The sequence below is a fragment of the Procambarus clarkii genome, chromosome 34 (assembly GCF_040958095.1).
Source record: "Procambarus clarkii isolate CNS0578487 chromosome 34, FALCON_Pclarkii_2.0, whole genome shotgun sequence".
Taxonomy (NCBI): domain Eukaryota; kingdom Metazoa; phylum Arthropoda; class Malacostraca; order Decapoda; family Cambaridae; genus Procambarus; species Procambarus clarkii.
The window spans coordinates 35191922-35213895 of NC_091183.1; the positions used below are offsets into that span (position 1 = coordinate 35191922).

Sequence of the window (21974 nt, forward strand, 5' to 3'; positions counted from 1 at the left end):
ATTCTAGCTTTGGCCTAACAAAAGTCATGAACAATTTCTTTAGTATATCGCCATCCATGTATTTAAATGCAATTCTGAAGTTAGAAAGCATAGCATAGGCTCCTTGCACAATATTCTATATGTGGTCCTCAGGTGATAGTTTTCTATCTAGAACCACCCCTAGATCTCTTTCTTTATCAGAATTCTTTAAAGATTTCTCACATAATATATAGGTTGTGTGGGGTCTATGTTCTCCTATTCCACATTCCATAACATGACATTTATTAACATTAAATTCCATTTGCCAAGTGGTGCTCCATATACTTATTTTGTCCAGGTCTTCTTGAAGGGCATGACAATCATCTAAATTTCTTATCCTTCCTATTATCTTAGCATCATCAGCAAACATGTTCATATAATTCTGTATATCAATTGGTAGATCATTTATGTAGACAATAAACATCACTGGTGCAAGAAGTGAACCCTGTGGTACTCCACTTGTGACATTTCTCCATTCCGATACATTGCCTCTGATTACTGCCCTCATTTTTCTATCAGTCAGAAAATTTTTCATCCATGTTAGAAGCTTACCTGTCACCCCCTCCAATATTTTCCAGTTTCCAGAACAACCTCTTATGTGGAACTCTGTCGAAAGCCTTTTTTAGGTCCAGATAGATGCAGTCAACCCAACCATCTCTTTCCTGTAATATCTCTGTGGCTCGATCATAGAAACTGAGTAAATTCGATACACAGGATCTTCCAGATCGAAAACCATACTGTCTGTCTGATATTATATCATTTCTCTCCAGGTGTTCTACCCATTTAGTTTTGATTAGTTTTTCCAATACTTTCACTATTACACTTGTCAATGATACAGGTCTATAATTGAGGGGGTCTTCCCTGCTGCCACTTTTGTAGATTGGAACTATGTTAGCCTGTTTCCACACGTCTGCTACGATTCCTGTATACTTCCTAGTGTGTGTGTGTGTGTGTGAGAGTGATTACATATATATAGACATATGTCATACCTGATAGCCAGAGTTGCCTAACAAGCCAAATTGTCATGAAATATTATATGCTCAAAACATTTTCTTATAAAATGATAGTTTCATTTTCATAAATGATTGCAATTTTGTGTTATTTTAGTCAAAACTAACATAGAAATTTGATCAAACCTAACCTACCTAACCTAACATAACTAAATCAGTAATTCATATTCCTAATAAAATAGATTATTGTTGTTAGAAAAGTACCAATCTGGAAAGAAACATTTTAAAATAACGAAAAGCATCCGTCCTGTTAGGCACATCGGACCTTGCGCACTAGTCCAAGTAGTGCAGGTCTGGCTATTAGGCACAATATATAATCAAGTGTGTTGTGGCTTCATACACAGTGGGGGAGGGACCCAGGTGGGGGCAGTCACTGGACACTAGGAACGCAGTTTGCTGACTCGTGGTGCAGCAGTGAGGACATTCATCTTAAAGGGGAATAGTTTTTGTTCATTTTAATTTACATATTATGTACATAGTTATTCAACACTCATTACATTCAATATTTGAATTTCTGTGTAACAACTTTTTCTGGTGGATCTACTCAGTGGTTTTCCAGAGTTACTCACCTGGGAACCTCCAAACCTCGGGTACCTCACCAGGTTCTTAATCACAAGCACCCCTGGAGACCAGTACTGTAATATGGCCTTTCAATTAAGGTAGGGGGAAAGATTAGGGGGTGCTGAACCATCACAGTAATCAAAAGAAAAAACAGGAAGGTAGAGCACAAGAAAAACAATTGCAGGGATAATATTGGCAACCCCTGGCGTGACCATGCACATGCTCGTTAATAGCAGGCAACCACTAGATACCAACATATAGCACTTGGCACTGACTGGAAACATTAACATGTACTGAGCTGCTAAAGCCTGATTAGAATGCTAGGACCCACAAGCTTGAATCTTTGATCGAGACGTATTAGAAAATAAACTGGAAAACGTTGCAAATTTTGCAGATTTTATGGGCTCTTGGGTTAGCAGCAGTCTGGCTTAAGTCAGACCATGTGTGAACTACCTGCGACAACTAATCCCCCCCCCCCCCAACAAAAAAAAAACAAGGAACACTGGATTCATAAATAATGCATCTTTTGGGGCCTCGTAGGTGACCCAATAGTCAGAGCAAACCATGAGTATGCCTGCAATACCAGGTGAACCTGATGAAAGGTGTGCATTTGGAATATTTAGCAGCTGAATTCATTCAGTCCCAAAAGATTTAATGAAACGAGGAACTGGTGAATCCCATTCACCATCTCCTGGGAAACCTGAAACTGCCACCACAGGGAGGACAATGCATTGACTATCCTATGGTCACATTGGTCAGCCATATGACAATGACCCTGCAGAGCAGTAGAGTAGACAGCCGGGCCAGTACCTGCAACAGCAAAACAGGAAGTTTAAGGCCATGCCCACTGAAGGCCCCAAGAGAGTACCCAAAGGCCTCAGTATCCTGGGTCCAGGCCCAAGAGATGGCGACGTGCCAAACCCCATTGCAGTGTCAAAGAGAGAAACTAAAGTGCCTTGATGGTTGGCAGGCAATTGAGATGACCAAGAACAGCCTTGATGAGGGAGCTGAAGTTAAAAGCAGCACCACAGACCCCAACCCCAATCAAGAGGAAAAGAAGCCCAAAGCCCACCACAGGAACAAAACCCTGCTGCACAAAACACCAAATCCAATGGTTGAAAGCCACAGCTGTGAGTGCACTAAAAAGGTGAGGCAGACTTGAGGAAAGGAGCCCAAACTGCCTCCTGAAAATGGTCAAGCACCGATAAATTAAGAGATCCTCATAAAAATCCGCCACCGCCTCCCAAAGGAGCAACCAAAAACTTGGGCTTACCCTCCACTATGGCTGCTGCCAGAAGCAGAGCCAGCACAGCAGACACCAATGCCAAAGTGTCAAGACTGGTCTGCAGCTAGTAGGCATAAAGCTCAAGCACAGACCAGACCTGCAAAATCGAGGCCAGGTGAAACTGCACTCTGATCTACCTTGAGCAGCAAAATGGTAAGCAAGTTGGTAGCTTTATACACATCTGCCACATTCCACATTCCAAAGCAGGGCAGATGCAAAAATGGCTTCATTAAGTGGCAAAAGGAGTGAGGCTGGCCAGAAAAACCTGAAACATCAACTCCACATAATGCCAGTCAGTCAATTATGAATGGCAGAAAGTGAAGTCCACTATGGGCTCACCATAGCCCATGCTCCTTGGAACTATTATTTCGAGTAGCTGAATCTTAACAACAATGGCAGAAAGTGCACCAAGCCCCCCCCTATAAAATGTAATTTTCTGCAAACCAGGAAGAGGCCAGGATATCAACAAGACAGAAAAGGACAAACTCAAAGAGGCAGGATACATAACCAAGGCATGCACCTGGTCTTTTAACAGGTATAGAAGCAATTTGGTCTGCACTAATGTCAGATGGGTGAAATAATGAGACCCTGCAAAGAAAAGAAAAAAAAAGAGAGGGGACTCGGTATAACTTACCAAAACCCAGAAACCCACACATGAAGGAACCAGTGAGGCATCCATATCAAACTGCAACAGAGGATAAGAAAACTCTTACACAGAAATCACCAAGGGTTGAAAGGCATCCATAGATCATTCCGTAACATCCAGGGCCTCAACACAAGTTCAGAAAGGTCTGGGTGAGAATTAAGTTCCATGCCATACGTCAATAAAGAGAATGGCAATGGGAAAGGGAGTCTCGCTTTTGGCATATCTCCAAGAGGGAGACTCCATGCCATAGAAGAGCTGCTTTTCACTGCAACAGGGAAAGGCAGCAGAGATTTGGTGGGGACCAATTGTTCAACTACAGTATATCTGCCACAAAACTTGTACGGGGCTGAGAACGCTCAGGCAGCAGGATACATCACACACCTGAATAAATTAAAGAATGAGGAAGAGAGACAAACTTGGAACAAGATTACATAACCAAGTGCTACTTATCAAAAAAATTTCTATTTTGGAGCCGCCATGCCCAAGCAGACCTAGACCACATGAAACTAAAAATGGTATACCCAGTACTGTAATGCAATAGGTTTCACCTGCAAAAAAAATAATAACCCCTCTGTTTTAAAGAATACCCCTCTGCAGAGGGAATCAAAGACCAATCAGGGTTGAAAGGCTTCCAAGGAACTTCCAAGGACTTCCCTCTCCACCCCTTCACCCCCAGAAACCCAGGAAAGGAAATGAAGGCTGTGAGGCAGAGTCATGTTCCTGTGTCCCATGCCAGATGCTAAGGACAGAAATGCACCTTCAAACAGACAAGGATCCACAGCTGAAATACCCTACCGAGATTCTTAGGTAGGAAGATTCGGCTCAACTACCTCTGCTGTCCAAGTGGAAGGAGTAATCCCCAGAGAAGGCCCAACCTTACCTAAAGAATCACCAACTCCAAGACTCCAAAACTCTAAGAGGCCTCAAAGTCTGGAGCAAGAGTGAAGGCTCCAAAACCTGCCACACAATGCTGGATAGGCCCAGGAAAGGAGGTGCAAACTTGGAGCAGATAGATGCCTCCAAATTCCCAAATCCAGTTCATAATAAGACAGAGGCCAATTCTAAGGCAACCACACTGACACCAAGCCACAAATAAGGCATATAGGAAAGACTTCTGCAAAGGTGCAGTAACCCGATAGACTGGGTTCCATTTATCCTCTGGCAAAACAAAGACCCAATGAGAGCAAATGTCATAGGTCTCAGGGTTGCAAGGTACAACCTATCCAGCAGGCAGCATGACAGAGGCAGAAAGAATGGCTGGTGGAATACAAGGCTGAGGTGTATAACTCGCACCTAGGAAATGCAGTTTTGGAGGATCCGTCCCTGTTGAGCCTTATTGAAAACTACCAAGGGGAAAGGTGCTTTCCAGGTCCTAGATGACAGAGCAAGCAGAAAGTGCCAAGCACAGCCCATTTGCCAAGAATACTGATACCGAACACAGTCTAAGGGCAAAAGCTGCCGTGAAGTGCATAAGTGGAGTGTCATAAAATGTGCACATGAGTACTCTGTGTGATCTCCTAAAACCAGAAAACCCTGACTGTCCCTATTCTCAAAGCCTCACAGAGGAGTTAAAAACTGCTATAAGTGAGTCTCCCTCAGAAGGATGGCCTCTCAGAGACAGCCACCCAAAACTACCAGGGAAGATAATCCTGGTGGTCAGAGGCAACATCAGCAAGCATCTAGAAAAGTTATCTCTAATTAGAAGCCACATAAGAAGTGAGGCTAGAATCTAGAAGCTTTATGTTCCCTGTGCATTTTTAGAGTAGGCCTCTGGTTGCCTGTAGGCTTATAAAGATTTGCAAGGACCAAGTTTTTTTTTTTTTTAATTGGTTGAAGCTATCCAGATTGCTAGCACAGGGAGCCACCATAGGAGTCCACTAAAAGACAGTTTATGATTGCATCTTGCAAATATATCCAATAAGACTTATATTCATGAAAAGAATCATCAAATTTTTAATAAATTTAAATTTATTTGATAAAATATACAGTTCAGCAACAGTACTACATAAAAAAGCCTTAGTACAGTACTGTACTAAGAGTACAGTCCTCACACACTCGCCTTGTCTACCCATATTCTTGGCCTCTACTATTATCTTTAAATTCATTCTAATGAAATATTTTTACAATTATATTGTCAGTACATTGTCCAGCACTGAATAAAAAATGTTCAGTACATGCTCAATTTTACAACTTGCCAATTTCTAGTTCAATTTACAATCACTTAGTTACTACCTGTACCTACAGTTAGCAAACTGGGGATATTTGGCTATAATTTCTGGTAGCAGATCATTTTGAATGAAATATTTACAAATCTTTTAAACATTTGTTATAGAATTGTCTCTGAATTTACATATCTTTTTGCACTCCATCACATAGTGATGGAGGGTGTGTGGAATAATTGTGTTGACACAGCAACAGTTTTGCATGATAGTTTCATTCCTTACTTCATATATTCTTACACACCAGAAATGCTTCTCTAGTTTATTTTGCAAGCATGCTTTAAAGCAGGCATTATGACTCCTGCATGCAGCTGGATCTCTTCTGATCTTTTTCTTTCTAACCAGGGCTTTCATTGTACAGCCACTTCCTTTCTGTAATTCTACCTTATCTTGCACTAATTCCTCTTTTATCACTTACAGACCCAAGGTATTTAAAATGATTGGCCCCCTTCTAGGACTTCTCCATATATCTCTTCACTGAATTTCATTTGCTATCCACCACCATTATATACAGTAATTTACTTTTAGCAGTTTTCTCTCAAATATACCAACATAATTTGTAATTAATCAACATGCTGTATATTTTTGTCATTACTTGAATACAACATTTAGCACTTTTTATTACACAGAGTAATCACACTAACGTGACTGCATCAGTGAGAAAATCCGTAGAAGTCTTGATGAGGATTTGAACCTATGCGGTGGGTAGTCCCACGCACACGCCCCAGACAATCAGACCACGACTTTTTCTCATTGATGCAGTCACATTAAAGTGATTGACACAACTCTTTCAATACATGGAGAGTAGAGGTAGAACATTCCTAGATGACAGAACAAGAGTGCATGGGGGATTGTGTGAAAATCCTGGTCCGGCTACAGTAAAAGCCTCAGGAAATCCTTGTGTTCAGTAGAACTCCAAGTTGCAATCCTTTTACCATGTCGTGGTCGGATTGTCTGGGGCGTGTGCGTGGGACTACCTACCACATAGGTTCAAACCCTCATCATGGCTCCTACAGATTTACTCTATTTATTCCTATCATACACTATATTCACATCCTTTCCTAATACAGTATTGGCATACTGACCACATTTCATAACCCCATCTGTATGTACTTTAAACAATAATGAGGACATTACACAACCCTGGTTTACAAGTATAATAACAGATCTGATATTTCTGGGGGGAGCCATAGGGGCTCCCCGGAGCTATCCATGGCTGATATGGATACCCTTAACTATTTTGCATCAGTCGAAGTGGGTGGAGTTCTATGCCTGCCGGGGACCACAAGCCAGAACCTGGCCCCCTCACAGAGGCACGGGGAGCAATGGCCCATAGAAATGCATATGTGATTTGGAGCATGCTATATCTGGCATCGACCGGAACAGGCACCCAGAAAGGTAAGTGCCACAAAAAACCCCTATTCTGGTTAACAACGAAAATCATCAAATGAGTGGATAGAACTCCCCAAAAGAAAAACGAGCAAATGAGCATGACGTTACATGAGCCGCACCGCATGTCTGCGCAGCGCTCCCCCCCCCCCCCCCCCCTCCCCGGGAGGGGGAAGGGGAGCCCAGACCCTCGCCCCAGTTCCTCGGCTGATGAAATCGTGCACAGTCGTGTGGCTCCAGCTCCAGTCTTCTCTCTCAGTGCTGTTCATTGTTTTCAGTGCTGCTCTTACGGTAGTCGTGTGAGCTGGGAGTAATATTCTCAGGTACTCAGGCTGCATGTGGTTAGTCTCTCCTTTCCTGAATGCCCTGTAAGTACCGCCTTTGGGGCTTGGGGTTCCCTTCCACAAGTCACCTTGGGTCTACCTCTGTTGGCCTTTTGCTGCTTGGCCACCCCAAGTGTGTGGGGGTTTCCTCCCATGTTTGCCTTGGGGTAAGTGGTAGTTATTGCACTGATGGGGCCTGGGGTGCCGCGTAGCTAGTTTTCACCTATAACAGCGGCCAGCTCTGTTCCCTCTGGGTACGTTGTCCTCTTGCGAGGTTTTTCTTTTGTTTTTGCCTGGTGGGGGGTCTGCCTTGTGTTCTCCCACCCGCCTTATATTAGGGTCGTTTTGTGTGGTGGCACCCCCTGCTTCGCCCTCGTGCATGGACACGTCCCATGGGTTCAGCTTTTAGCAGTTTGCTTGGTAATTTGGGGTGCCAGTTAGCAGTACCCTGCCTGGGATAACCCTTAGCAGACCCATTCTAGGGGCCCCTGGAAAACCCCGCAGGGGCTCTCGGGGTCCGGTGGAGGAGACCCTGCATCCCCTCTTACTTTGTGCAAGTTTGAGGGTTGCTCTGTTCCCTTGTCTCAGGGCGACACTCATTGTTTTTACCTCCGTCATGCTGCCTGTTGGGACGGTGACACATTTGACCCCGAGTCCTGCGAGCTTTGTTGCTTGTTTACGACTCAATTCACCCAGACTGATGATGATTTTCTTCGGGTGCAGGCAGCACGCGTGTAGGATAGGTTTAGATTATTGCAACGCGCTTGGGTTGTCACTTCCCCGGACGCCCCGAGGCTGCCTTGCTTTGCCTATGGGAACTCGCGGGGTGTTGGTTGCTTCAGCCTTGGTTCTCTCCACGCCCCCTCGTTCTTTCCCTTCGGTGGTTCATTCGGTCCCCTTCCCCCCCTGCTTCCGTCCCCTAAGCGTCTGAGGGCTTCAGGGGTCGGGGAAGTATTTACAGATTTCTGAGACTTGGGCAGTTTTGGGGGTTGCCCCGGAGGCATTTGAGTCTGTTCCTCCTGCCGTTGCTCCAGGGTCTGGATCAGTGGGCCCCTTCCCTTCCGTCTCTTTCGGCTGCCCCGGCATTTTCTTGTGAGACCGGGGCTTTGGAGGATGACTCGGCCCCGGGGCCTAGAGTGGAGGTTCTTAGGCTTGGGGTGGAGCAGACTTGAGGGCCTTGGGCTCCGTTGGACCCCACCTGGATTTTCCGTCCTTCTGAACGGGACTTACTGTTGCAAGGAGTGGGGTTTTCTTTTCCACCCTCTGTGTATGATTTGAACTTGGGTTCTGCTCCTCCCTGGGTTCGGTTCCGTGTCCCTGCGGATTCTTCGGTTCCGTCTTTCCGGAGGTTTTTGGCTTCCCGCATCTTGCCCCCTGAGGTGCGTTCGGCCATTGCGGTTTACCTCCTGCGTGACCCGGAGTATGCCTCCATAATGGATCCTTCTTCGCTCAGGTTTGGATCATCATGTCCTTACTGGGTGCGTTATGAGGTTCCATGGGGTCGTCTTGGCTTGCAGACTTTCCCTTGTTTTTGTTGGATGCTTGGGAGTCATTTGGTCGGACCCGCATGTTTGAGTGGCGCGAAGCATTGATGGTGATCCAGGTTTACCTGAGGGGCGATTTTGCGCATCTTGACGAGTGCCCTTTTGCGGGATATTGGTGCGGTTCAGCTTCATGTGCAGGTTCCTTCCTTGTCGGCTGTGCTTGTGACTGAGGACTTATGCGCTCATGACTTTTTGGCTTCGGTCCTGCATTTCTTTTCCCTCCTGGAACTGTCCTCGGATTGGCTTGCGGAGGATGTAGAGGCGCTTGGGGACGTTCCTGGGTCTGGCACCTTAGTCTTGGCTGCTCGTGCGTCGTCTGCTCTTTTGAAGCTATTTGCGCCAATCCTGCGCTTTTCCGCTGCGCGTTTTCGCGTGTTGACAGGTTGTTCTCATTTCCTCCTTGGAATCCACTTGGGCCCTGGTTCTTAGGTTGTCTTCCCCTTTTTGTCCTCTGCTTTTTGAGGCCTCTGCGATTGAGCATTACATTCAGGGTGCTTCTTCCACTTGCTGCCCTATGTCTGATTTGTTGGTGCTCCGGGGGAACCGAGGGGTTCCTTCCCGGCGAGGTTGTGCCAGGGCTCGCGGTTCTGTTCGTCGGGCTCAGCCACAGTTGTCTGGTTCGGTGCTGGTGCCGACTGCGGTCCCGACTGTGCCTGGTCGGCGAGGTGTTCGCTCTGCGCACAGGTCGGGTTCTCGTAAGGGGCAGCGGGCCTTTCGCGGTTCACCCCATTGACGGGGCGATGGGGGGGAAGCCTTGCTCTGTTCGCTCGCGCCTGGTCTCACAATTTGTGGGCCTTTAAGGTCGTTTTTCCTTGGCCTGCGGTGGCATTGGGTGGCTCCTCCTCTTTTGGGCGGGTTTGGGGCTGACGGGGCAGACTTCCTCTCCTGCGCCCTGTCAGGTCATCTTTGAGTGGGTGCGCTTGGGCGTGGTCGAAACGATGACGTCTCTCGGGTGGGTTTCCCGCCTCTTCCCAGTTTCGAAACGGGACTGTGCGGACCTGCAGTTCATTCTGGATTTGTCCCATCTGAACCCTTGGGTTTCTTGCCCCCTTGTTTTGGATGACCACTCTGTCCCAGGTCCGGCTTCTGTTGGAGTCAGAAGCTTGGATGGTGTCCCTGGACCTCAAGGACGCGTATTGGCATGTCTCTATTCATCTGGGGTTCCGGGACTGGCTCTGTTTTGTTGTGGGACGTCAGAGTTACTGCTTTCGTTGTCTCCCGTTCGGGTTGAATCTGGCACCTCGCGTGTTCACCCGCCTTACCCGGGTCATGGTGGCCCGTCTGCATATGTAAGGTGTTCAGGTGTTGGCTTACCTCGATGACTGGCTGTTTTGGCCCCCCCCCCCCATCCCCAGTCGATCTGCATGTCTGCTCACCAGGAACTTTGTGCTTTCCCAGCTTGCTGGGTTTGGGTTCCTGGTGAATTGGAGCATGTCCCATCTGGTTCCCTCCCAGGTTCGGTCCTGGCTGGGTCTTGTGTGGGATTCTCAGACCGCTTCCATGTCTCTCCTTCGGCTGCGGTCCACCTGTGCTTGTTTCTGAGGGCTCCTGGGTCACCTGGCGGTTGCTCAAGGGCCTGTGTGGGAGCCTGAACTTTGCGATGTTGGTCTACCCGCTGGGTCAGGTTTGATTTTGTCAACTGCTCTGGTTCCTTTGGGGACATCCCTTCCGCCTGTCTCGCGATCGCTGGGTTCGTCCCCCATGGGCCTTGTGTCAGCTGCTGCGTTGCCGGCTTCCTCTTCGAGTTTTTCAGGGTTCTGTGCCTTGGCGCCTACCCAAGCCCTCGCTCGATGTGTTCACGAATGCATCGTCTCTCGGCTGGGACTTTGTGACCAGTGCTTACCAGGCCGGCCAGGGACTGGTGGGGTCCGTCCTTCCGTCAGGCCCACAGCACAGTGCGGGAGTTTGCGGAGGTGTGGTTTGTGTTTCGGAGGGTTTGGGTCGTCCGCAAATCGACAATCCGGCTCCATTCGGAATGCTCCCGGGTGGTTCATTGCCTGAACCGAGGGGGTTCGATGCGGTCCGTGGCTCTTTGGAGTTGGTCGCTTCAGGTGACTTGTCTGATGAGTTCTCGGGGTTTGGCTCTCCTGGCGGTTTACGTCTGGGAGGGTGTCCAGCGTCCTGGCAGACGACCTGTCCTGGTTCGTTCCCCTGTCCACAGAATGGATGGTCGACGCCGACTCATTCAGTTGGCTCTGCCAGACGTTCGGGCGCCCAGAGGTGAACCTCTTCGCGTCAGTGTGGTCGAAGGCGTCTTCCTGTATATTTGGCGCCCTTCCCCGACTGCGAGGCTGTCGGGATAGATGCCTTTTGGTAGGACTGGTCGAGGTAGGGGTTTCTGTATCTCTTCCCCCCCCCCCCCTGTTCAGCTGTTGCTCAAGGTCCTGGCTCACTTGGAGACTTACCAGAGGCAAGTAGTCCTCTTGGCTCCATGGTGGCTAGCCCAGCCATGGTTTCAGGTGCTGCTTGCCCAGTGTCCAAACCCGGAGGCTTTTCCGCGGCTCCGCCTCTTTCAGGAAATTGGCCTGGTCTGGTACGAGACCGCTTCGCTCTTCTCCTCGAGTCTTCGCGTTCTGTATTTTTGACTCAGGGTTTATCACCATCTCTATGGTGATCAGGTGGCTTCTTTGCTGGTTTCTTACCTGTGGGCTTCCTCTTGTCGGCAGTATGAGTTTCTTGGCAGTCCTTCCAGTTCTTTTTGTCCCTTCGTTGTTGCTCTTCGCTTTCGGTTTGGGTGGTGTTGTCCTTTCTCTCTTGGTTGTTCCAGGACCATCTTCTTATGCCTAATACTGTCGCCTCGTATCGTGCAGCGCTGGCAGAGCCGCTGCAGCTTGCTTTCGGTATCGATGTTACTTCTGCACTGTTTCGCAAGCTGTCTCGTGCGTTGTTTCATCTCCAGCCTGCTCATGTGCCGCCTGAACCATCCTGGTCTTTGGACAGAGTGCTCTCCTATCTTTCTTTTCCTCGGTTTGTTATGGCCCCTTCGGTTCAGGATTGATTTGCCAAGGCTCTTTTTTCTGTTGGCATTAGCCTCTGGGGGTCAAGTGGCGGAGCTTCATGCTCTTCTCCGGCGCAGAGGTTTTTGCTCTTTTGGTCGTGGTCATAGGTATGTTCGTCTACAGCCTGTCTCCCTCTTTTCTGGCGAAGAATGAGACTGCTGCTTTCCGGAGGGGTCCTTGGCTTGTTGATGCTTGGTTCGTCAGGCCGGGGGTTCATCACGTGTTGTGTCCGGTTGCAGCCCTCCGTCGTTATCTTCACGCCATGGCTTCTGTGTCCGGGGACGCGCTTTGGGTTGATTCGGTTTCCCTTCCCTATTCGCGGGTTCGGGTCTCTCAGGTCGTCCGCAGGGTAATTAAATCCAGCCAGCCTACAGTCTATCCCCGTGCCCATAACGTTCGTAAGTTTGCTGCTCTTGCTGCCATCTTTGGTAAGATGTCTTGGGCTGACATTCGGGCATGGGATTTTTGGTGGTCGAACAGGGTCCTAGCTGCATGATACCTCGTGAACGTTCCTGGGCCCAATCGGGCCTGTGTTGCTTTGGATCGGAACGGTTGCAGTCCTTTGTCTCTACTTCGAGTTGAGGAGTGGAGCACCGACCTCTTCCCGGGTAAGTCCCCTTTTTCTTAGGTTGTCTTTGGTGAGGTAGCTCCGGGGAGCCATAGGGGCTTTCCCCAGAAAACCAAAGTTGAATGTAATGAAACGCCATTTTCTGGGCGAGTCCCGGAGGCTCACCACAACCTTCCCTCCCTCCAGTCGGCTGATTTTTGATATCCAGCCTCAGAGCTGGGGTGAGCATCGCCGGCGTGAGGGTCTGGGGCTCCCCCTTTCACCTTCCGGGGAAGGGGAAGCTGCGCAAACATGTAGCGCAGCTCGTATGACGTCATGCTTGTTTGCTCGCTTTTCTTTTGGGGAGTTCTGTGCACTCGTTTAATGATTTTCGTTGTTAACCAGAATAGGGGTTTGTTTTGTGGTGCTTACCTCTCTGGGTGCCTGTCCCAGTCGATGGCAGATATAGAATGTTCCAAATCACATGCGCATTTCTTTGGGCCATTGCTCCTCGTGCCTCTGTGAGGGGGCTAGGTTCTGGCTCGTGTTCCCAGTAGGCCTAGAACTCCACCCACTTCGACTGATGCAAAATATTTAGGGTATCCGTATCAGCCATGGATAGCTCTGGGGAGCCTCAGACTCGCCCAGAAAATGGAGTTTCATTACATTGAATGCTGGTTTTATCTGTTGGCTTATGTACTATTGACTCATGTACTATTTCCTAAATTATAACTCTTCACAATATTTAGGAGGATTTCATCTGCTAAGATCCTTACTGTTTACTTTCTACTGTGTCCTATGCTTTCTCGAAGTTCACAAATTCTATGTGTACTATAATTTATCTTTCATGCCTTCTCAACTACCTGTGCTTAGAAAGATTTAAAGTTTATAAAACCTAAAAGATTTAGGTTTTAAAACTATGTAGAATGGCTGTATTTTGCAGTCAATATGTTGCACTTGCAAGCACCTGTAAATTTACTGTCAGTTTTGTATTTGCATAAATTACTTGTCAAATGTTAATATCAAGAATCTGTACAAAGTTGATCAGCTTGATATTTTTATCACATAGATAATCTTTCACTAAGTCCCACATCCAATTATTAGAACTTTTAAACAACTTCTTTGTCTCTTGACAACCAAAGCAACAGACAAGCTGAGAAATTTCTTTACTCCAAAAAGAGTAACTGTGTGCCTTATGCTTCAGATCAGAATGAAAAATTTTGTATCGAAAGACCTTGTACTCTATAAGCACCTGAGTAGTTCAGTACTGTAGTTTGTTGATTTAACTTTCCTAGTGTATTACTGCAGAGATGCATTTGACAGGTTTATGCACTTAATTATAGACAGCTCATAGTGTTTGTGTGGCATTATTTACAACAAATTATCTGATGAATACAGTACATATATAAATATACAGAATACAGTACTGTATATTTATAGAAGTACAATACCCCCTTGAAAATACAGACATCCATATACTACATTTCTCAAAACAGTGGATCAAATCAACTCATTAGAACTCCCCTCAAATTTCAGATGTTGACAAAAATTGGAATGTTGGAGGGGATTACAGTGAAATCCTGATCCTTAAAGTCATTTTCTTGCAGATCACATTTTTTACACTCAATTTTTGCTATTCTTGTGCTATCATATCATTCAGTGGAGGTGCAAGTAAAATTATTCTAAAAGTGGTAAAGACCATATATCCTGAATTATTAATTGGAACACTTAACCACAATATTTTTGAAAATCTTTGAGCTAAAGAAAGAGATTTGGGCATGAGAAAGTCGATGGGCCTGGTTCATTTACGCAATTATGGGGGGGGGGGGGGCAAGCTTTAGAGGCCAAACCATGAGAAATACTGAGATGAGGGTGAAATATCTTTACAATCAGATTTCCCCTAGTATGTGTCCATCATAAGAAAGATTGAAATTAAAATTATAGTGAAAATTTTCCCAGTGTGGGAAAAATTAGGGTATGAATGATAATTTAGATTGTGTTTAGGACAAATTCTTATAGATGGGCTGAATATTAGGAGAAATAGTTGGTTCTGGAAGTACATTAAGCATAATTAAAACAAAAATTTAAAGGAAGTGCAAGTTTTCTGAAATCTGGAACAATATGATTTGGATTTTTGAGGGAGTAATGTATTGTAGTATGTAGCTACTTACACTGTAATTGGTTCTCAAGTACAAATATATTATAGTATTGTGTATAATTAAATGTCTTTCATACTGTTCACACAACCCACATAAAACAGAACAAAATTTGATGTTAAATATAGAATGATGGAAGTAATAGTGTTTCAACAGAACAAATATCTTATCTGACCAGGATTAATACATGCCTTCCTATAAATGTTTCAGAATGATTAACTTGGGAATACAAATTTCAAGTAGTGCTATGAATGTTAGTTTGACCGTAATATATATACCATGTTGTACTAATCACTTGCTTCAAGTTAAAAATAAAAGCTAAAAGAATGTACCCTACAATGACAATCCATAAGTATTGAGATGCTAAAAATCTGCACAAAAGTTAGTTATGAATATGAAGACATAAGTATGCAAATTAATGACATTGTAATTATAATAGAGGGCATAACTACTGTAAGTATGAATCTGCAGTTTAAGACTTAATTTGTGTGGTCTGCAAATTGTGTTCCGATGTGTGTGGTCAGAAGATAATGAAGTGTTAAAAATGTACAGGTAGCAAGTTATGAAATGTTGAATGTGTGGTCTAGATAATGTAATGTTTGAATGTGTGAATGCCAGTAAATGACACTCAATGTAAATATAGCTAAAATAAATAATGTACATGTGTGTCTTGTTTTCCATTAGTATTACATATATTTATTCTGTCATGCTTAGTTAAATAAAATTTAAGTAGGAATTTTAGAAATGGCTTGGTATTAAGGCCAAAATACACAATTTTCACTGTAGCAAAGTAAGAGTCATTTTATTCACTACAAACATATTTTCTTTCTGAATTCTCTGTGTTAAATTTTTATTGCTTAGCTCTTAACTGACTGTGACCCAAGGAACGTTCAATGAAACCTTTACAAGAAAAGCTTAATGTCTCAACAATGAAAATAAATGCTCAGTTTGATTTGTATGTGCTTCCGTTCTTAATACTTTAATTTTATGATGACACTAAAATGCATCATCTACACTGTAAACATTTAAATGAAATAGAATGCATCACCCATATCAAATTCCTAAAACTCATGGTGATTCCCTGAAGCTATCTCGCTTGCTCCCACTATTGGGTCACATCAGTTGCACAAGTTCTATTTGGCCTACTGGGAACCAGTGCCAGAACCTGGCAACTCAGAGACGCAGCGGGCAAGTGACAATCAGCCACTCCACCGGGAAAGCATCCAGAAAGTCAGTAGAGCTTTACAGACAGCTGCAAAATTCACAGAAAACAAGGCATCAAAACCACCAAACAACTCTACAAATTATTGAAATGAAACAATTAGTACACAGAGAGTAATTAAATTAATTAGTACGGATAGCCATTACTAGGCAGCCGAGGACCCTGGGTCTACAGCTGGCTCCTCCCTGGATCCGTTGCCACTGATGTGGTTGTACCAACATCCTGTAGTGCTCCTGAATTGTCAGCTTTTGTAGCAAGCCAAGTTCTGGCCATTCTCTGAATTCCTACAGGGGTCATTTGCTTGTATCTTGTTCTTTTATTTTAGTATTTGCTTCACATTCATGTTTTATATCCAGATGTGTTGTGTGTTCTTATCTTTTGCACTTCATGTAACATGTGCTTAAGGTTTTCTTCCCTCTGTGCTTGTTTAGCTTTACCCCATCCACTGACATGGTTGCTTCTCTGGCATGTTCAGGAGTTCATCCCTCAGAAGCCAGGCTCCTGGCTTAGAGAGCTTTGCACTGGAATGTTCATGAGTCTTTAACTCATATGTATGGTTGGGGGCATTCCAATTGGTTGTGCACTGGGGTTTGCATGCTTGTTTATGATTCTAGGGAAGAGTCCCTAGTATTTGGGCGTCCTGCTTGGTATTTACCTTCAGGCCCTGGCCAATTACCCTGCAGGTCTCTGGCATGGTTCATCATGGATCAGCCAACCAAGTCTGTGCTCATTATTTGTGAGGTTAATGGGGCCAGTGCACGTGTTCCAAAATTTCTTTAAACACTCCATTTTTTATGTGTAATAGCTTCATGGTAAATGATTATTATTATTAACATCTTTATTGACAAAATTAATTACAATTTTGCCTAATCTGAGGATTTTGATAGTCTTATTAAATTGAGGTTAATGCTAGTATTCACTGTCACGCAGGACAGAGGGTCATACATAAGACAATAGGTCTAAACTGTAGGCTGAAGCACATATATATCACGGTTACAATCAATGTTTTAATGTGTGGATATGTGAAAACAACTTTCTATTGTGCACTGCCACACAAGGGCAGGGATGGGTTCATAAGTGATGCAGCTTAGAGTATAAATAGAAATTGTTCTTCATTCTTTAAAATGGACAAGCAAATTTTGGGTAAATTGTTAGGATGTCGTCCAGAACACCTGAGTCAATAAAATAGTTACACAGTTGGTGGTACAATAGGCCAGGAGGTCTAAAGTCCTTTACGGTTTCACATTCATCAATATAGTGTTCTAGTGAATGCATTAAAGGTTTATCACAGAGTTTACAATCTGAATACATGGTAAATGATCGAACTTTTTCTAATAGACCAACATCATACAATGAACGTGAAAAAAATAAAAAAAAAAAATTTAAAAGTTCACAATTTCAAATTAGCTTTAAAAATAATAAAATGTCAACATTTTTTATTTTATTCATTATGGTCTCAGAATGGCATATAACGTTCATGTTCGTAAGGGAAAAATATTATTTGAGAGCATAGTTTACTGTAAAACATTTTTTCAATGTGGCCATCCATGTACCTGTATTTGCAAAATTTAGACGCAAAAAATTTATGTCCAAATGTTATGGCTTTATGACTAAACGAGCCTTAAGAAACCTTAGACCTAAGAACTTTGCACATACAGTAATATGTAAAAATGGTGAGAATCGGTCAGAAACTTATATTTTTAATAGTATCTCAAAGTTGAAAATTCTCTTCATACAGAAAAATTCAGTAAAAGTTCTCGACAATGAATATAGTACTTCGAATTTATGCATATCTTGTAAGTTTTAATTAAGATTGCTTGGCATTCGTACTCGAATACAGTGGTACCTCGGAATGCGATTGTCCCTGTATGCGAGGTTTTCGGAAGGCGAGGTGTATTTACTCCAAAAATTTGTCTCAGAAGGCGAGGGTTACTTCGGGAGGCGAGTTTGGACGCGAGTTTGTTGATACGCGTACAGCCGACCTAGCGCGTTCGTCGCCCCTCCGCCCCGCCGCCCCTCAGTTTATTATTGTCTGGCGCTCAGTGACTACCCCCACATCAATTCTTCTCGCGGATTTTCAGTGTTTTGTTGGATTTTTGGTGATTTGTCTATACAATTTGTTATTATATATCTCACCATGGGTCCCAAGAAAGCCAGTGGTAAGGATAAAGGCCAGAAAGCTCCTGTGAGGATGACAATAGAGGAGAAACAAGAGATCATTCGGAAGCATGAGAACGGTACACGTGTTGTTGAACTTTGTAGGCAGTACAACAAAGCCACATCAACAATATGCACTATACTTAAGAAGAAAAATAAGATTATGGGTGCTAAAGTGGCAAAAGGAGTAAGAACATTAACGGCACAAAGACCACAAATACTTGAAGAAGTGGAAAAGTTGTTATTAATTTGGATACACGACAAGGAGTTGAGGGGTGATAGTGTTTCGGAGGCCATTATTTGTGAGAAAGCCAGGGTGTTGCACGAAGACCTTCTAAAGAATACCCCTGCAACGAGTGATGCAGATAAGAAAGAGTTTAAGGCAAGCAGGGGCTGGTTTGAAAAATTTAGAAAGAGAAGTGGTATCCATAGTGCTACAAGGCATGGGGTTATGTGATGTGATTATGGAAGGGGACTCCCCTTCCAAACAGTAACTCCTCTCCTCCTCCCCCCTCCTCACCATCTCCCATACGCCTACAGCACTCGACAGCAAGGTAAGTAATAACTGGAACACAGTTTTGTAGGTTTATTTAGATGAATTAGGTAAATTAGGTATAAAAATTTAGTTTGATGTGGGGTTTTTGGGGTAGTCAGGAACGGATTAATTCATTTCCCTTTATTTCTTATGGGGAAATTAACTTCGGAATGCGAGTTTTCGGAAGGCGAGGCGTCTCCAGGAACGGATTAAACTCTTATTCTGAGGTATGCCTGTATGTGAAAGTTGTAGGTCAATATGTGTTGAAATGAAGTAAAGAAAAAATAATCCCCCAAAAAACAAAATATGGGGATACGTTAGGTGTAATTGTAAAACAGACACTGTGCCCCTTAACTGTCTAACAGTAGGTTAGACATATATATGAATGAGATTGGGTGGAAATAAATAGGAGCTGCCTCTTATGGGCGAATAGGCCTTCTGCAGTTACCCTCATTCTTATGTTCTTATAACGAAACATATATTGCAGTAACTTTATTGCCCATACATAAGTGATAAGACCCTCATCTGGTCCTCATTCATCAATACAACCTAAATAGACAAAGAGAATAGAGTTTGAAATCTGTAAATCAATTGGCCAGAAAAGAAATATAGTACAAGTCAATTTCTGTCACCTGTGGCTGATTAACATGTTGGTCAATTTCGTTCCAACTTTACATGCTTAGTGCCGGATATGCATTCTCCAAGATGTAGAAGTCACAAGAAAATTCACATGCAAACAAAGGAGAGAGAGAGAGAAAAAAAAAGCATTGAATGTAATGAAACGCCATTTTCTGGGCGAGTCTCTAGAGGCTCCCCTGGAGCTTACTAGGCTGATATGCTAATGTCAGACTTTGGCATCAGTCATGTGTTTGAGTTCTTATTGGGCCTACCGGGGACCACGAGCCAGAACCTGGTCGCCTCTAAAGACGCAAGGGGGAGCAATGGCCTAAAGAAACTCACCCAGAAAATTGACGTTTCATTACATTCAATGCTGGTTTTCTGCGGGAAAGCCCATACGGCTCCCTGGAGCTAACTACCCACAGAAGGAAAAGAATAGAGACTTACCCAGGAGGCGGTTGCTGCTCACTCCTCAACCCGAAGCGGAGACAACTGGCTGCATCCGCCGACCCAAAGCGACACAGGCCCGACTGGGCCCAGGAACGTTTACTAGGTAACGAGCAGCCAGGACCTTGTTTGACCGCCAAAATCCCCGTGCCCGAATATCAGCCCAGGACATATTGCCAAAGACGGCAGGCAAGAGCCGCAAACTTGTGGACGTCATGGGCACGGGGATAGATCGCAGGCTGGCTAGACTTAATTACCCTGCGGACGACCTGGGAGACCCGCACCCCCCGAACAGGGAAGAAGGGAAACCGAATCAACCCAAAGTGCGTCCATGGACACAGAGCCATGAATAACGGTGGAGAGCAGCAACCAGACACAAAACATGATGCACCCCCAGCCTAACCAACCATGCATCAACAACCCAGGGACCCCTCCGGAAAGCAGCAGTCTCATTCTTCGCCAGAAAAGGAGAAGGCTGCAGACAAACAAACCGATCACCCCGACCGAAGGAGCAAAAAGCCTCTGCGCTGGAGGAGAACATTAAGCTCACCTACCCTGACCCCCAGAGGCCAATGCCAACAGGAAAAGAGCCTTCGAAAACAATCCTGGAACCGAAGGGGCCACAACAAAACAAGGAGAAGAAAGAAAAGAGAGCACTTTGCCCTCCTGAGCACCAGGAGGACTCAGGCTGGGGCATGAACAGGCCGCAGGTGAAACAACGCCCGAGAGACCTTGCGAAATGGCGCAGACGTGACATCAATACCGAAAGCAAGCTGAAGCGGCTCCACCAGCGCCGCATGATACGAGGCGACAGTATTAGGCATAAGGAGACAGTCCTGGAACAACCAAGAGAGAAAGGGCAACACCACCCGCACAGAAAGCGAAGTACAATACAACGAAGACGTAAGAAGAACCAGAAGGAACCGCCAGGAAACTTCATACTGCCGCCGAGATGAAGCCCGCAGGTGGGACACTAATAAGGAAGCTACCTGATCACCATAGAGATGATAAACTCGAGTCAAAAACACCATACGCAAAGACTCGAGGAGAAGATTGAACCATCCACAAGACGTACTGATCCGATCTGCTGGAAGAGGCGGAGCCGCGGAAAAACCACTGGGTTCGGACAAGCAGCACCTGAAACCACGGCTGGGCCGGCCACCAAGAGGTCAAGAGGATAACTCTCCCCTGGTAAGTCTCCAAGCGATTCAGGACCTGGCGCAACAGCTGAACCAGGGGGAAGAGGTACAGGAACCCCCACCTCGACGAGTCCTGCCGAAAGGCGTCGACCCCGACGGCCTCGCAGTCGGGAAAGGGCGCCACATACAGGGGAAGGCGCAGTGACCACGCCGACACGAAGAGGTCCACCTCGGGGCGTCCGAACGTCTGGCAAAGCCAACGGAAGGAGTCTGTGTCGACCGTCCATTCCGTGGAGAGGGGAACGAAATGAGACAGGCCGTCGGCCAAGACGTTGGACACTCCCCGCACGTGAACTGCCAGGAGAGCCAAACCAAGGAACTCAGCAAACGAGTCACCCGAAGCAACCAGGGCCAAAGAGTCAAGGACCGTATTGAACCCCCCCCCCCCCACCCCGCTCTCTGTTCAGACAATGAACCACCAGGGAGCAGGCCTGAATGGAGCCGTATCGTCGACCCGCAGGCGAATCGAATCGTCCGAAGAGCAAACCACACTGCCGCGAACTCCCGCACAGTGCTGTGGGTTCGACGGAAAGACGGACCCCATCGACTCTGGCCAGCCTGGTGAGCACTGGTCACAAAGCCCCAGCTGAGAGACGACGCGTTCGTGAACACATTGAGTGAGGGCTCAGGTAGGCGCCAAGGCACTGAACCCCGAAAAACCCGAAGAGGAAGCCGGCGATGCAACAACTGACGCAAAGCCCCCGAGGTCCGAACCCAGCGATCGCAAGAGGCACGGAAGGGACATCCCTGAAGGAACCAGAACAGCCGATGAAGCCAAACCTGACCCAGCGGGTAGACCAACATCGCGAAGTTCAGGCTCATGCACAGACCCTCGAGCAACCGCTGGGTGACCCAGGAGCCCCCCAGAAACAGGCACATGCGGGACCGCAGCCGCAGAAGAGACTCCAGAGGAAGAGACAAGGAAGCGGTCCGAGAGTCCCACACAAGGCCCAGCCAGGTCTGAACCTGGGAGGGAACCAGATGGGACTTCCTCCAGTTCACCAAGAACCCAAACCCGGCGAGCTGAGAAAGAACCAGATCCCTGGCCAGCATACAAGCGGACTGGCTGGGAGCCCAAACCAGTCAGTCATCGAGGTAG

General features: G+C 45.8%; 1 non-coding gene across 1 annotated transcript; it reads right to left on the reverse strand.

Moving 5' to 3' along the window:
* Positions 1–13351: 13351 nt before the first annotated feature.
* LOC138371127 (small nucleolar RNA snoR8a) lies at positions 13352–13440 on the reverse strand. Its single transcript, XR_011230332.1, has one exon. It is a non-coding gene; the product is annotated as a small nucleolar RNA snoR8a (small nucleolar RNA).
* Positions 13441–21974: the final 8534 nt, after the last annotated feature.